The sequence below is a fragment of the Quercus suber genome, unplaced genomic scaffold (assembly GCF_002906115.3).
Source record: "Quercus suber isolate HL8 unplaced genomic scaffold, Cork oak 2.0 scaffold_3B, whole genome shotgun sequence".
Lineage (NCBI taxonomy): Eukaryota > Viridiplantae > Streptophyta > Magnoliopsida > Fagales > Fagaceae > Quercus > Quercus suber.
This window is the reverse complement of record NW_027071805.1, coordinates 637,723-655,358: the sequence shown is the minus strand read 5'-3', so window position 1 is coordinate 655,358 and position 17,636 is coordinate 637,723.

The following is a 17,636-nucleotide window of genomic DNA, read 5'->3' as shown; positions in this document are numbered from 1 at the left end:
AGGAGCATCAGTAACAAGAGCGTACAAAAAGACACACCGCTCGAGAGGAATGGTGTGAAGATGAGAAATGGGCCATAAGGAATGACAGGCTATCCGAAGAAACAGAAAGATGGTCTTAAAAAGCTCAAAAGACATGATCCGAGGATCAGAACCCCACTAGATAGAAGACCCAGTGATGTATGACATGACATCATTCAAGAGTAGAGACTCATCAACGGGTAGACAGGGTGCTAGACCAAAGGTACCCCTAGAGCATCAGCCACTACAGTAGGAGTAATGGTGTACTCTACACCTCGTATCCAACTCTTTACCAGAGTGTTGGAATCATAGTTGCGGATAGAGATGTTCGAAAAGAACTCTCTAATCAAGGTAGCCGGAGGAGGAGGATCAGAAATATCCAGAGGTAACCAGCCCCGACGCTCAAAATTTTCCCTAATGGTAGGATCAAGCTCATCTAACACAACAGAACGCTCAGCCCAAATCTTTCTCCTAAGGTTTAGTGTCTCAAAAATCTCTTGGTTTTTCTTACTAGGAAACTTCTCACGGTCAAAAGAAGATGGGGGAGGAGAAGGTGGGGGAACAGACCTATGAGCTTTAGTCTTCCTAGGCATGATGCTAAGGAAAGGACAAAGAGACGAAGATAGAACCAAAAGAACAAAACAAAGCACAAACCAAGGGCAGACTGCAAGTTAGCACAAAAAAAATATAGAACAAAAATCTATATGATGCATGAACAATTACAATGTCATAATGCATGTTCTAATGCAGTAAAACTAAGTTCAATTTAAGTTCAATTTCACAAAATTGGCTTGAGCACAGAGTTTCTAATAAAAAACCTAAAAACCACTTGTTAAAATTTTGAAAAAAATTTGACTAATTGATCATCACACAAGCTAGAATACATAATATAATGATCAATTACATCAATTCAACAAGCCAATTGCATCAATTGAACCCAGTTTGAACAAATCCCCAATTTGGATCAATTACAAGCCCTAGAATTTTCAATTTTGCACAAATCACAAAATTGATCAAATTAAACCATCAAAATCATGTTTAGCAAAGAGTAACTTGTGTAGTGTGTGTAACTAGCAAAAGCTTGAGATAGATGTGAGGTGATATGTGAATAGAAATCAAACACAAAGTCTACAAAATTCATCACATAGAATTTGAAAGAAACTATCACCAAAAGAGTTACATCATATAACTCTCACATCTCCTAGATCAAAAACTTGCAACCATGTAAGTTTCTTGAATTTTGCCTCATAATATACACACCAATTTTAATTATGTAATTTGGCATCAAGCTTAATAGTACACACCAATTTTAAGCATTAAGCAATTAAACTGAGGCTTCACCTTATGTTCTTTTTATGCATGTGCTACACTTTCTCAAGCACAGAATCTTAAGATATGCACTAAGGTGTTCATGATTGGCTAGTGAACAGTGGTGAGATGGTTATTTATGCCTTTCTCAAAAGGATCAAGTCTATCAGTCAAATAACATGTGACTTCAAGATTAAGACAACGTGATAAACACCATAAACATCTTTCCCACACAACATGCACTATAAAGCTTCAACTAGTTAAGTGCAATAAATAAGCTTATCAAAGTTAAACAAGGTACAAAGACATGTTATTTGTAAATAAATTGACCAACCTTCTTTTCAAAAACCAAGAAAAATAATGCCAAACACAATTTGCCTTTTTTTTTTTTTTAAAGAGAAAACAAAAATAAATCCTAGAATGAAATGCATGAATGTTATGCAATGCAAATCCTAGTAACAAAACAACACAAAAACTAAAGAACAATGGTCACAAAAGAGTAGAGCAATAGAGCACAAGGACCATGTCAGAAAGACTCAATTAGATCGAGTCTTTTGCATCCCAAACCTTTTAGATGCACCATGAGCATTGGAGTTCCTATTCACATTCGAGTGATTTCCAACTCCAGGATTGGAATAAAAGTTTAAAGCCTTTACCAATTCACCAATGAGTGCCATAGGATCTTGTGCTTGAGGTATAGGCACTTTTGGTTTGTTTGCTCTCTTAGCAACTTAAAGCTTGTAACAGTTAGGACAAATGTGTCTAGACTTTCCACAAAAATGACAAACCCAAGTAGGTTTACCATGCATCTTGTCCTTAGAAAGGATAGACTTCTTAGGTTTAGACTCTTTCAGATCAATCCTAATCTTCCTAGATGGTGAAACTTCTATAAGTTTGACAACCTCACTCACAGGGGGTTTGACAGTTTCACTCACAACCGCACTCATAGAAGGTTCAGAAGAAGATGAAGGAACAAAATTCGTGGAATGTGGTATAGATACAAAGATGCTATCAACAAAACCTAAACCAGGTTTGTCAGAAGGATACTTTTGAACACTCAGCATTTGATCAAGTTTAGAACTAGTAGATCTAGCAACAGATAAATCAAGTTCTAATTTCTTAACCTTATCAATCAACAGCATATTCTTAGTTTTCACATTGTTCAAAAGTTCATTAGCATCAAATAGTTTAAGAAGCAAATTCTTCTTATCAAGCTCAAGAGATTCAATTTTCTTCAGGCCAAGTTTAACATTCATAGTATCCTTTACAGCAACTTTGCAAAGTTTATTATAGGCCTTTTGAAGATCTGCATCCTCAGAGAATTCCCCATCAGAAGGGTTATCTTAATAGACACGCTTTCATTGACTACAGCAGTAGCAGTGAAAGCAATGAAGTTTCCATCCTTGTCACATCCAGACTCATCATCAGAAACCTCATTATCACTAAGGGTTACAGCCATAGCTTTACCCTTAGACCTCAAGAATGTAGGACATTCAGATTTAATATGACCATACCCTTGACATCCAAAACATTGAGAACCCAAAGACTTATTGAAAGATTGACCTACTTTTTCTCTAGGTTTTTCAGTATTGCTAACCTTAATGGGATCATTCTTTCTAAAATTTCTAGGTTCAGCAGTGTTTGTATTTCTTGCCTTTCTGTTACTGTTCCTAAGAAAGTTTCTAAAGTTCTTGGCAATGTAAGAAATCTTTGTAGCAGAGAGCTCATCATCAAATCCACCAACCTCAACATCATCAACTGACTTAGGAGCCATTGACTTGGATTTGCTAGCTTTGGGTAGGTCTAGCTCATAGGACTGAAGAGATCCTACAAGCTCATCAACAGGGATGGAGTCTACATCCTTGCTCTCAGTAATGACAGTCACTTTGGGTCTAAAGTCTTCAGTTAAAGATCTAAGAATCTTCCTAACAATTTTAGGTTGATCATAGATTTCACCCAAATTAATGCAGAATTAACAATATCATTCAGCTTAGCATAGAATTCATCAAAAGTTTCATCATCAGACATCCTAATGCTTTGAAATCTAGAAGTTAATTGCTGCAATTTATTAATCTTAACTGCTTTTGTGCATTCATGCACAGTCTGGAGGATTTTCCAAGCAGTATGAGCAACCTTAACATTAGAGATTCTCTTAAATTCCTCCATATAAACAGCGTTAAAGATGGCATTGATAGCTTTGCTATTGAAACCAACTACTTCTTTTTGAGAAGTTTGCCACTCACTCACAGGAGTAGTGGGCTTCTCCCATCCGTATTCAACGGAGTTCCAGACTCTCTCATCAATAGATTTCAGGAATGCTTTCATCCTTACTTTCCAATAAGCATAATTATTCCCATTGAAATGAGGAGGAATAACCAGAGAGTGTCCGTATTTCATGACAACAGGGGTCAATGATCAGCTCAGAGATCAAAAGATTTACAACAAGAGAGCTACCCGCTCTGATACCATTTGTTAGGTTTTTAGACCCCTTAAAACACAACAATTGGATTAACCTAGTTTATTAGCCAAGTGATTAACTTAGTCAAATTATGCAAATCTAGGTTAACACAATCAAATAATCATATCAAGATATAAAGCAGTGAAAATATAAAGAACACAAAGATATGATCACCCAGGAAAACCAAACCGGTAAAAAAACTGGGGAGGATTTAACCTAGCTATTCTCAAGGTAAACTTGAATCCACTATATGAAAGAATTGAAGTTCATTCAAAAGGACTTACAAGCACCCATGCTCGACTTCCTAATGCTACCCACCAGTAGAACTTAGTGACACAACCACGTGCAAGCTCTGAATCCACGAACTCCTTCTTTCTTGGATTCTCCAATCAAGTACAAGCACTCCTGCTTGTGTTTCTTTAAACTCCAATGGCAGTAACTGAGTTGATCATCAAGGTGTTGATAATATCTCTACCTTGAAAATCCTAAGTTTATGTGAAGGAAAGCTCTTCAAGGATCTCACAAGAGATTCACATAAATCTCAAAATATGAGCAACAATACAACCAGAGCAACACTCAAAACTTGGCTAAGGTTTTGCCTTATATATCTAGGGCAAAAACATAAAACCCTAAACGTTTAATGAGATAGGGCTGAGTTGGAAATTCTGCAGAAAAACATTCTGGCCGACTTTCGATCTATCGATTCTAACCTTCGATCGATCGAGCCAGGCCGAAATGCACTAATACATCTGCAGCCTCTCGATTCTAACTTTACATGAATTACACAACTTTGAGCAAGCCTAAACAAGACTAAACATATTGTTTTGATCATGGTTTGCCAACATTACATATTAGAGTTCTAAATACATCAAATCCTAAGTCTTTAGAACCTAACACAATCAAAATTTTAACTCAGATGGAAGGTCTTATTCCTGTTACCCACATACTCAAATGGTGAATTTTCCAGCACTACAGGAAGTTTTACAAGTTTATAATGCATCAATATGATGCATTGACACCATGCCATAACTACACCGAGTTCATACTTTCAGGTCAGACATAAACATCTTATCAAAAAGAAAAAAGAATGAAGGCTTTGTATTCAATGGAACAGAACAATATCAAATATAAGGGAAAAATAGATTACCAATTCCATGCTACATAACTTGAAAATGAATTTATAAAATTCATAAGCTCCAGTAAGTTTTATAAACAAAATGAGTGTAAAAATCTCTGCAATGCAAAGAAGCTGAACAGAGCATTGAATTGCAATGACCCAAACCAAGAACAAATTAAATTCATTCTATTGATAAACTAATGCTCGTTTCCATAGGAAACCTAAAATTAACAAACACAGAAACATAAAAAAACCTCATAGATCCAACCAATACTTACCAACTCCTTTTTAACCATTTCTTCAATATAATCTATTCAAACCTCATACGTCCAACCCATACTTCAGATTCCAAATGACAAGTATTTAATTCCATTTTCAAATTATCCAAACCCTAGCCCAAAATTATATTATTGGCAAGGAAGAGAAATATCAATGGAGAGAATGAGAGAGAGAAAACAAGAAAGAATACCGAAATTCCTTTGCAAAGTTCTACTAGGTAATTTCCAAATTCAATTTTTTTCTTGGGAAACAAACACAGTTAGAGAGAGACAGAGACAGAGACCTATAATTGAACAAAGGGAAGAAGGAGATGGTTCTAACTATGAACGGCTGGTCCTCGTCAGAGATAGGATCGCCAACCACCGTGCCTCAATCGATCGTCGAAGATAAGATGAGCTCCAGGAGAGAGAGAGAGAGAGAGAGAGAGAGAGAGAGAGAGAGAGAGAGAATTTTCTAAGAGTTCTCATTTAGTTGAACAAAATGAAAATGGGTTTTCAAAGAGAGTGAGCAAAGACTTTATTTGAAAATGGTTTTCTGAATTCTGAGTTTGTGTGTGAGAGAGAGAAAGAGAGGGAGGCTTTATTTCAAGGGTTAAAACATTTGGATATCTTTTATTAAGAGTTGTGTTAGAAATTCGTTGAAGAATGTAAAAACTTGGGGGCAACCATTAGCAGCATTTTAGTGTTTTAGTTTATTTCAAGGGTTTTAATGACCATTGTAATAAGATTAGTCGTATTTTAGTTAGCGTGCCAGTTTTTAGTATTTGTTTCAACTATTTTCACTGAAACCTTGGAAAAAGTGGGTTGAAACTAGTCATGTTTTTTGTAGTGTTGATAGGTTTAATCACCTGAGGAAGAATCTTCTGCTTCCTTCATTGGGGATACTTTGCTTGAGATACTTGAAATATTGGGGAAGATTCTTTTGCTTCCTTATTGAGGATGATATTTGACATGCTTGACCCACTGGGGGAAGGTTCTTGAGGTGCTTGGACTACTGGGGGTGGTTCTTGATGTGCTTGATCCACTGGGGAAAATGTGATTGATTCACTAGGGAAAATCTTTTTAGATTTTGATAATTTGTCTAATCGTGGAAGTCTTGAGAGATCTTTCCCTTTTTTGAAAGAAAGATTTTTTTTTTTTTTAAACTGTTCATGACTAAACTACACGTAGTTTAGTGGTGAGGTACACATAATTAGTGCCATCAAATAAAGGAGGCATAAATAAAGATTGTCCTCTATCCATGACAACAAGGGTCAAGGATCACATTCAAGAACTTAATCTAATAAGAGTCAACTCGCTCTGGTACCACTTGTTGGGAAATATAAACCCCGGTTGATAGAATTAACAAGTTTTAAACCCAAGTTGTTAATTAGATTTATTACGAATAAACTTTGTTAAAACAAACAAACATCAATATCATGTCAAAATCATGCAACAAAAAAAATAAATAAGACAAGATATTATGACCCAGGAAAACCAATGAAACCAACCAGTTTCACAGTAAAAAACCTAAGGGGAAACCTTCCCGAAAAGCAATCCACTATAGTAAAGGGAAGTTTCAGATCTAGTACAAAACCTTTGTCCTTAGACTCTACAATCCCTGTAGATGAACTCATAGCAGAAACCTTCTACTGCTTCAGAACCTCTAAACTCTTAAATATATGAACGCCACCCTTTTATGATGCATGGATCCCAATACGTGACTAACTCCTTTGCACGAATCCCAGTACGTGACTCACTCACCAACTTAAGGAAGAAGAATGTTGGCTGCAAAGTTCTTCACTTCATCAACAATGAAGATCAAGAAGCACTTGGTTACAAAACCCTAAGGCATAAAGACGCAGTAGCTTCTTTCAGAGAGAATAAGGCATCAATCACCTTTTGCACATGTTCTCCTTGTATTCTCTTATGTGACGGCCTCTAAAATAAGTCTTATATAGGTCTAGGGTTGTGAGAAAAGAAACCCTACTCAAATACATAAGCCTAGCCCAAAAATAGAAATCTGAATTTTCGTAACCTTGATAGATAGCAGGTGTCGAGAATGTGTCGAGGTTTAATGAATCTCAACAGATACAACTATCGAGAAGGTGTTGAGGGGACAAAAACTTTCTCGATCGATCCACTAGCTATCGAGAAGCTATCAAGATTGTGATAAGAATCAGCTGAAGAGCTCAACAGATAGCCAGGTGTCGAGGAGGTATCAAGAAGCGATCGAGCTTTAAAATTCAGCACTTTCTCACTTGATTCTTGGATAGACTTGCATGGCTTTAACACTTGAACTTGAAACAAAGGTTTCTTGAAGTATTAAACACATCCTAGATCTACCCAAATACAAGTAAAGTGCGTTTTGTCAAAAGATTAGCCAACTACATAAAATAGTGACACATCCTAGAATCAGCTGAAGAGCTCAACAGATAGCCAGGTGTCGAGAAGGTATCGAGAAGCTATCAAGCTTTAAAATTCAGCACTTTCTCACTTGATTATTGGACAGACTTGCATGGCTTTAACACTTGAACTTGAAACAATGTTTCTTGGAGTATTAAACACATCCTAGATCTACCCAAATACAAGTAAAGTGCGTTTTGTCAAAGAATTAGCCAACTACATAAAATAGTGACATATGTTCTTAACAAGTGAACCACATATGTCCTAACACTCAGCATCAGTACTGATGGATCTACTATAATCCATAATTTCTTCTTAATCTCCATGTCTGTAGGCTTGTCAGTCACAAAATGTAGGGGCTTAAAGTGTCTCCCCCCTTTGTGATGTAGGCAATTTTTTTTGGGTCATTTAGATCGATGTCTTGGGGTTTGAAGTGTCTCCCCCCATTTGTGGATGTCAGGTCACTGAATTGGGGTTCGAAGTGTCTCCCCCCGTTTATGGGTGTTCAGTTGTTTGATTGAGGTTCGGAAGTGTCTCCCCCTATTTGTAGGTGCTTGGTAGTTTGATTAGGGTTTGAAGTGTCTCCCCTCATTTAAGGATGTTGGGTAGCTTGATTAGGGTTTGAAGTGTCTCCCCCCTTTTGTGGATGATAAGTGATTTGGTTGGGGTTTGAAGGGTCTTGTAAGTCGAATATAGGATTGTGATGTTGCAGTAGCAGAGTATCCTCTATGCTTAAAGGCTTCAGTATTGTGATGTGAGTGGCAAGCTTGGAACTAGAGCTACTGTCTTAAGTATCGGGCTTAGGTTCTCTTTGTAACCTTCTTTCAGATCTTGACCAAATTCTCCACTAATGACAAGCTTGGTCGGGTTAATCAAAACTAAGACCCCATCCACATCCATCAATCAACCAAAACAAACACACCCAACATGCAATGCAATTTTAACCGGGACTAGCCTAAGGGTAGGTTCTAAGTCATTACGTTTTAGGGTGGGTTTGTTGTTTCATTGTTTCCCATAGTTAGGACGTTACACCTCCCAACTTGTAATGCAATGAACATTGCATTGGTCCAAACGGCATGGTGTATCCTTTACCGTCAATAGGAAATGATCCAATGACTTTAGATTATGAGTTGGTGAAGTCGCCACTGGGTACCCGAATCTAATGAAGATCAGTGATCCATGGTTACTACCACCACAAGTTGTTGAAAATGGGTGTATACATATTTGTTTGGATGGCACACACTATGACAGTTACAGAAAGATTTTAACAAACAATACAAACAACAAAATACCACACACCAAAATATTACGCACATCTCATCAAACAGAAATAAACAAACAAACAATATCATGCAAGACCATGCATAACAAGGGTAAACATTTGGTCGCTTAAGTCCAATACGAAGCTTAGCCCTTGACTTCCCTAGCAAAGTCGCCACTGTGAGAAACCGGGAAAATTGCCCCTCACAAAAGAGAGATTTTTGAAGTGCTTTTTAAGGCACCTCTCTTTTTAGATAAGTGGTGTGGAGTCGCCACTTATTCTTTTTTATAAAAAAATATATATAAATAAATACATGACTGAATTTTTCTCTTCATTGATTGAATAAAAAATTACATAATTGAAAATTTTAAAAATTACTCGTAGCTTTGGGTCCTACTTACAAACTACAAAAAAAAAAAAATATATATATATATATATATATTAAAAAATAAAATAAAATACATGCCTTTTTGTCCTAGTTACATTCTACCCAAGATAAAATAAAGACAAGGCTTGATCTACTTATCCAAAGACCTAAATCTGGAGGCTACGTTACGGAATGGGAAAGTATTAGGCACCCATTCCACACAGATAAAGTCTGGTCTTCTAGACTCTTGTGATCTATGTACCTTTCTATGCATGTCATGAATGATATGTTGAATGTGTGAATCAAAAATTAAATCACATAAGTTTATCTATGAATGAAGTCTCTTCTTTTGAAAAAGAATCAGATTTGTTTTGGTGGGTAAAAAAAATTGATTTTGATTTGTCAAAATACCATATTTGTTTTGTAGTATGAAGGGGGAAAAAAAAAAGTGGTTTTTGGAGATAAAAATTCAGATCTATGTTTATTACATAAAATAAAATCTTTTGATTTGAAAAGTATCAGATTTGTTTTTTAAGAACCAAAAAAAAAAAAAAATTGTTTGTAAAAGATCAGATTTGTTTTATGATAATAAAAACATATGGTTTTTTGATAACAAAAAAATTAGATCTGTTTTTATGTTGTAAAAGAATGAAAAAGATTTTTTAAGAAGAGAGTTTCACTCATAATTTAAATTTATGCAACATGAATTAAATAAAACAAACACAAACACAATCAAGTTTAATCTTTTTCTTTATTTCAAAATTTGCATATGTTAAAGAAAAATTAGATCTGTATCTAAGAAAGATATAAATCAATTTTTATCTTTAAAAAAATTTAAATCTGCATCTAATAAAGACACGGGTCTATTTTTGTTGGAAGAAAAACTCAGATCTACATCTAATGAAGATGCAGATCTATTTTCTAGTTAAGAAAAATTTAGATCTGCATCTAATAAAGATGCAGATCTATTTTTATTTTAAGAAAAATAATTGTTCACACGCAGATTATTGGAATTAAGAAAGAGATTTTAATAATTACATAAAAAAAATTAAAAAAAAAAAAAAAACAATCTTGCTTTAAACAAAACAATGATGAACCATTCATGTTATGGATAAAAACAATCATTAACATAAAAAGAAGCATAAAAAAGGAGGGTGATTGAAAACAACCTCTTGCATGAGCACTCATTGTTCTTAAAAGGATGTTTTAGGGTTCAAAGAAATTTATTCAATTATCTTTGAAACCTAAAAAGCCTAATTTTTGCAACAAATCTCAGAGAGGATCAACAATTTGAGAGCCTCAAAATGTATGCCTCTCAGAGTGTAAAAAAAAGTTGCTGAATTATGAGATTCAGTCTCTATTTATAGAGACCAGAAAACTCTAAAAAATAGGGACAGATGATTAGGATGCGAATTTGGACATATCCTTCCACAAATATCATTTTTGGTTGATTGATTATTTGGGGATTCTATAAATTTGGTAGTTTTAAGTCTTGGGGTTTTTGATATTTGCGTCTCATTATGTTGATCTTAATTCTTTACCTTAAGCACTTTTTATTTGGGTTCATGTGATTTTTTGTTTTCTTAATTAAAGCTATCATTTTTGGTTGATTGATTATTTGTTTGGATTCAACATGAAAGATAATGGAATTAGGTGTTATAATTTTAATATTGTTCCATGTTTTGAATTGTCTATATTGTTATTACTACGACAGAGTAGGATTGAGAAAAGTATAGAAGTTAAATATTTCTTCCTTTGTTTTTTTTTAAAAAAAAAATACTAACTAACATAATGTCTATAGTATGCATATTATTAACCCAATTTTCTATTTCTAAATTTCTTAAATTTTATTATAAATAATTTTTTTGTGCATAAACAACGTTCTACCACTGCCACATCAAAGTTGTGGCAAAAATCTTGTAAGTTTAAATTCTTTACTCATTGTTGGATTTTTTTTTTTTTTTTTTTTAGTCAATAGCTTTCCCGTGTTTTTAGTGTTTTGGTAATACGTGTTTGAGTGTTACAGAAATACATGTCAAAATTGTTATTATGTTGACGAAAATTGTTAACTAATGTTTAACAATAATGGCTAGGACCGGAGACTAACAAGTGGATAGGTGTTCCAAACCCCCTACTAGGAGGTTCACAAGCTTCACCCCGCTAACTGCCCCGACTGACCAAGTCCTGATGCAGATTAAGGACAAAGGAGCCTTGACATTTCTTGGCAAGCTGAAAGGAGATCCAAATAAGAGGTCTAGAGACAAGTCCTGCTGTTTTCACCATGATTATGGTCACAATATGTCCGATGGCTATGACTTAAAGCAGTAGATAAAAGCTTTTATTAGACAAGGAAAGTTGCAAAGGTTTGTTAGCAAGGAGCTAACGGATCCACCATAAGAGCAAGCGGCCTGGAGGGAAAACGAGCATCCTAGGCCCCCCTAGGAGAAATAAGGATGATCGTAGGGGGAACCACAGCTTCCAGCTCGTCCAAGAAGGCACGTAAAACCTACCTACGGATGGTATAGAACGTCCAGCTGATGGGCTTCGTCCCAAAGATGGCATGGATTGACAACTCTGTAATCGAGTTCACAGAGGAAGATATTCGATGTCTCCACCACCCACATGACGATGCACTCATTGTTAGCATACAGGTAGGGGACTACAACACTCATTGAGTCTTAATTGACAATGAGAGCTTTGCTAACATCCTCTATTACCCGGCGTTCTAGTATATGAGAATTAAGAGAGAACAGCTGGTTACATTGCCCGTAACAATTAGTGATTACCCTCGAAAAATCACTAAGGATGTTACATTCCTTCTTGTTGATTGCTCATCTGCCTACAATGCCATCCTAGGTCTACCTACCCTCAACTCATGGAAGGCCGTGACTTTGACCTACCATCTGATGATCAAATTCCCCACTGAGTACAGAGTAGGAGAGGTATGCGGGGACGAAGTAGCAGCACGTGAGTGCTACATAGCGATACTAGAGATGGACGACCATTTATAGACCATGAGCATAGAAGAACAGCGGATGATCGCAGAGCCCGTCGAGGGGTTGGAAGAGATACTCCTCAATAGCTCAAAGCCTGAGCGAAGGACTAGAATCGGCACTTCTGTAGTCCACCAATCTGTCAAGTGCTCACCACGTTTCTAAAAGAAAACTAGGACGTCTTTGCCTGGAGCTATAAAGACATGCCTGGCATTGACCCTTCAATCATGGTGCAGAGGTTAAATGTGTCACACACTTTTCCCCCTATCCGTTAGAAAAAGTGAGTGTTCACCCAAGAACGAGATCGAGCCATAGCGAAAGAAGTCTGCAAGTTGCAAGATGCAGACTTCATTAGAGAAGTTTACTACCCCGATTGGCTGGCCAACGTGGTGATGGTCAAGAAAGCCAACGAGAAGTGGAGGATGTGCATAAACTTAATTGACATGAATAAGGCGTGCCCCAAGGATAGCTACCCTCTCCTACGGGTCGACGTCCTAGTAGACTTTATAGCTCGACTGGCATTGACCCTTCAATCATGGTGCAGAGGTTAAATGTGTCACACACTTTTCCCCCTATCCGTTAGAAAAAGTGAGTGTTCACCCAAGAACGAGATCGAGCCATAGCGAAAGAAGTCTGCAAGTTGCAAGATGCAGACTTCATTAGAGAAGTTTACTACCCCGATTGGCTGGCCAACGTGGTGATGGTCAAGAAAGCCAACGAGAAGTGGAGGATGTGCATAAACTTAATTGACATGAATAAGGCGTGCCCCAAGGATAGCTACCCTCTCCTACGGGTCGACGTCCTAGTAGACTTTATAGCTCGACCCCAGACCCTAGACCCCCAAACCCCCAAACCCTAAACCCTAAACCCTAAACCCTAAAACCCTAAACCCTAAACCCTCATGATGGTCCTCATGATGGCCCTTACCTTCAGCAAAAGATAACGCATTAGTGCGGCCATTGACATAGGGATTATTAATATGGATTAACATTTCATGGCTAGCAAATCCACATTCAGAAAACACATTCACATGTACCAACCTTCAGCAAAAGATAAGGCATTGGTGCGGCCATTGACATAGGAAGTATCCTCATGATGGTCCTTACCATAAAAAGAAACCTCACTAGCCAAAAAAAAATCCTAGAAAAAAAAAAGAATATTTATAGTCAGAAATATATATATATAAATATATAAAACAAAGTAAAAATATATATATAGGACCCACATATACCGTATTCCGTATACCCTATACCCTAGACCCCAAACCCCAAAACCTTAAAACCTTATACCCTTAAACCCTAAAACCCTAAACCCTATACCCCAAACCCTAAACCCAATACCCTATACCCCTATACCGTATACCCTATACCCCAGGTAGCTCTGTTCTCTCCTATTCCCCATTTCCCACCACCACCACCACCACAACAACAACAACCAAAAAAAAAAAAAAAAAGTCAATCAAGTAATGGTACGGTAGGAGGTAACCATATGAATATTCCAAAAGTGGAAACTTTGTTCACCTTTACTCTTTTCAAATCTTCCATGTTGAAAATAGAGAATTGAAGAAAGCAAATAAAATATAAAGGTTAGCATCTTGAGTGGCAAAAATTCAGAAAAATAAAAAGAAAAAAGAATTGCATAAATTAATTATTGTAAAATCACAATTCCTGCGTCTCATATTTAACAGTCCTACCTATGAAATTATAAAGGTTTAAATCTATTCATCAGCAGCTGTTGTTCCATATGGTTGCTTGTGATGACTTTCAAATACACAATTAAATACTCCTCTTAAAATGCATGTCATTTTTTAGATTCATAATATTTATCAAGTTATCTGCAGAAATGCCAAACATTATTTTACTAAGAAATAATTGTCAAGATTACTCCACACCACAGAAAATGAAACCGAAGGCCATAGATTAAAAAATGGCTTCATGAAGAAAGTTCAAACATTATCCATAATCCAAAAACCATCACTTCCAATAAAAAATAATTGGATGTAAGCAGAACTACAAACAGTCACTAATAGGAAATAATTGGCATTAAATACAAAATCTCACTTGTCAGCTGTGTTTAGAAACCTAAGAAATTCTTGAACAAGGGAACTCTGCAACAACAAAATAATATACGAGAAATGAAATGTGAAAGTCCAGTGAATATGAAGAGTGTATTGGAAAAATGATTAGATCTAAACTTCATTCCATCAAGCATCCTGCTTTGTTCCATTATTGGTGTTTTGGGTTCCACAATTTCAGTAAACACTTGATCATATGATGAAGTTAGAACAGAGAGCAAAGAAAAATAGGTGAGATTTTTCTTTTGCCAAGAGACATACACCAGATTTTTCTTTAGTCGAGAGACATACACATGTTGTATTGTAATTGATTTGATCATAGTGAAATTACTCAGTGTTTGTCCTGTGGTGTTTCCCTTCAATGAGAAAGGGTTTTCAACGTAAATTTTGTGTTCTTGTGTGTAATTGTTATTTTGGATTGCTTATGTTCATGATAATATTATTTGGGACCCAATAGGTGTTTCAACTTGAAGTTGCACCTTCATTGAATATCAAGCAAGACAAAGTAGTTTTCAAGTAGAATGAAGAGAAGTAATCGAAAGTACTTGAGATCTATGAAAAGAGTCTCGGTTCTTGGCTAGTGATGAATTTTATTTCGCTGATCTTTAAAACTTGCCCAACACGAATAGAGAAAATGTGGGGAGACGGTGGGATGAGATATCGAGCCAAGACTCGTGGAAGAAGGTGGTTGATTTGCAGAAGGGTGCTTAGAAAATTTGGTTGGCATTTCTTAAATAAATTGCTTCAGTTCGGAGAATTCATTTTCTCCCCCTTTTTTCCTTAGGTTTTTTGGTTGAGTCCAAATAGATCAATGGCATTTCTATTCCCCCATGCGTAATATTTCAATTTTAGAACGCTAATGGAAAATTCATTAATTTTCTACTAGCATCATATACTCTAGCCTTTGCAATAAAGTTGTTAAAATCGGGATCTTATAATTGATAAAAGGATTTAGGGTTTAGTAGGATTAAAAAATTAACATTATACTTTAAAAATGAAAAGTTACCAATAACAATGATGTATTATTCTAATTATATATATATATATATATATATATTTTTTTAACATTATTCAACATTGTTTCCTTCAATTAATGCAATAATGGATAATGAACATATATTCTCAAGATAGAATTCATAATCTCTTAATAGAGAGATATAAAATATTCCCTTGAGATAAGTTTAATAGATTCAGTTATTCAGAGTGTTAGGCCTAACCACTTTAGTAAGGAGTTACTAAAGTATATATTTATGAAATTGGATTTCATAAATATATGATGAATAACTTAAAAGATTAAACCGAATACTCAAGGATTAAGATGTAATAATCTTCAAAGTGGTAGTCAACATATATGACTTTGTATTACTACGAATATTTTATAAAGGGGTTGAATGTATAATAAATTCTTTGGATATAATTTATTAATAAGGCCTATAATGCAATTATATTTATATAGTGATATTAAATATAATTAATGGTAATTTTGGGCTTGTCAAGAGTTGACAGAAAAGCTCAAAACCCATTGGAGCTAGTATCTTATTTATTTCTTTTTAATCCCACTCCAAGCCACATACTAAAACCCAATTGGAACGGCCCAAAAGACTAGCCCAATTAGATAATCAGTTATAAGGAGAAAAACATATAGAATTATATAAGAGAATGAAATGGTGTGTATGTGAGTGTAAGCCACTCTCTTATTCTTCCTTGAACACATACATATAAACAAATTGAGAAACCACACTTCTTGAGCACAAGTGGAATTAGAGTGAAGATTAAAAGTGCTCTCAAGTACTTCTAATCTTTGGTTTTGAATTTCATCACACCAAGGTACACTGTCTTGTTCTTATATTTTGAAATTTACATAGTTCATGTTATAAATTGTGAATGAAGTAAATCCATTAATTTTCCGCTGTGTATGTTTGTATGCGATACAAACCATGTTTTACCAACAATTGGTATCAGAGCGGTCTTCACTTTCAAAATAGTATAACATGTTTTGTGAATTTTGGAACTAGAGATAGTAATTTCACGATGTTAGAAGATTCTACATTCAATTTTTTGCATTGTTGTTGAAATTACTGTTTTATAAAAACTGATATTGATATTACGATGTTGTTTAAGTTTGATATTAAGTATGTTAAATTGAACTTTAAGGCTATAGCATCAATGTTATTCAATTTTAATCTCAAACTCATTCTATTATGTTCATATGATGGTAGTTTGTTCATGAAAACCGTTGAAAACTGCTTAGTGAAAATTCTGGAAAATTCAATTTCACGAGTTTCGACCGATGGAGAATTCCCTTCGATCGATCGAATGTTCCTTTTCGATCGATCGAACAGGAATCGAGAATCGATTGAGTCAATCCGTGGGTTTGTGATGAATTTATTAAAATTTTGACTGGTCAAGAATTCGTTTCGATCAATCGAATTTGCCTTTTCTATCTATCGAACAGGAATCGAGAATCGATCAAGTCATCCAGATTGTTTATTAAAATTTTCTTCATGATTTTGATTGATCGAATGTGTCCCTCGATCAATCGAAAGTTGTGAGTTTTGAATTTTCACTAAGTGTTTTCACATTTAAAAGTGCAAGGCTATGTGTAATGAGATTACACATGTTTTCTAAATAAAAGACCTTTCTTTTTAAATATCTAATAGGAGAGAGATACAAGGATTGGATCTCACGGCCTCCATTATCGGTTCATAGTAGTGTGGGTAAGCATCTCGTCTTGGCGTATATGCCTCGCGATCCCAAAGGAGGGTGTTTGCTTCATAGTACTATAAGATTGAACTACCCGTTTAAAGAAGTGTGAACAAGCACCTCATCTTGGCGTATATGCCTTGCGATCCCAAAGGAGGGTGTTTTGTTTCATGGTACTACAAGTTTAAACACTATAAGGGAGATGAAATATGGCTACACATGCTTCTAGATAATGGTGTATACTAGACTAAGTGTAATGTTAAACTCCCAAAGGAGCTATGTCATTATTACTCAAAGGCTAAAGTTAATGCAGCATATTATTAGTGTTTGATAAGAGTTATCATGATAGCACTAATAATGAGAATAGTTCTTAATCAATCATGATGTTTATAATATACTTGCTACCAAAGAATTATAGAAATGGATTGGGTTGTCGTTGCATATATTATATTATGGTTTTATTAAGGTTCCATACTATGTTGGCTGGAAAAGAAACTTGGAGATTGTTCTCATTGCTGAAGAGCACAAGTATGTGCTTAGTCAACCTTGTCCTAACTTTCCATCATTAGATGCTCCTCTTGAGGAAAAATAGTGATATGATCGTTGGTAGAAATCTAATGACATGGCCAAGTGTTATATCCTAGCATCTATATCAAATGTTCTACAGCATCAAA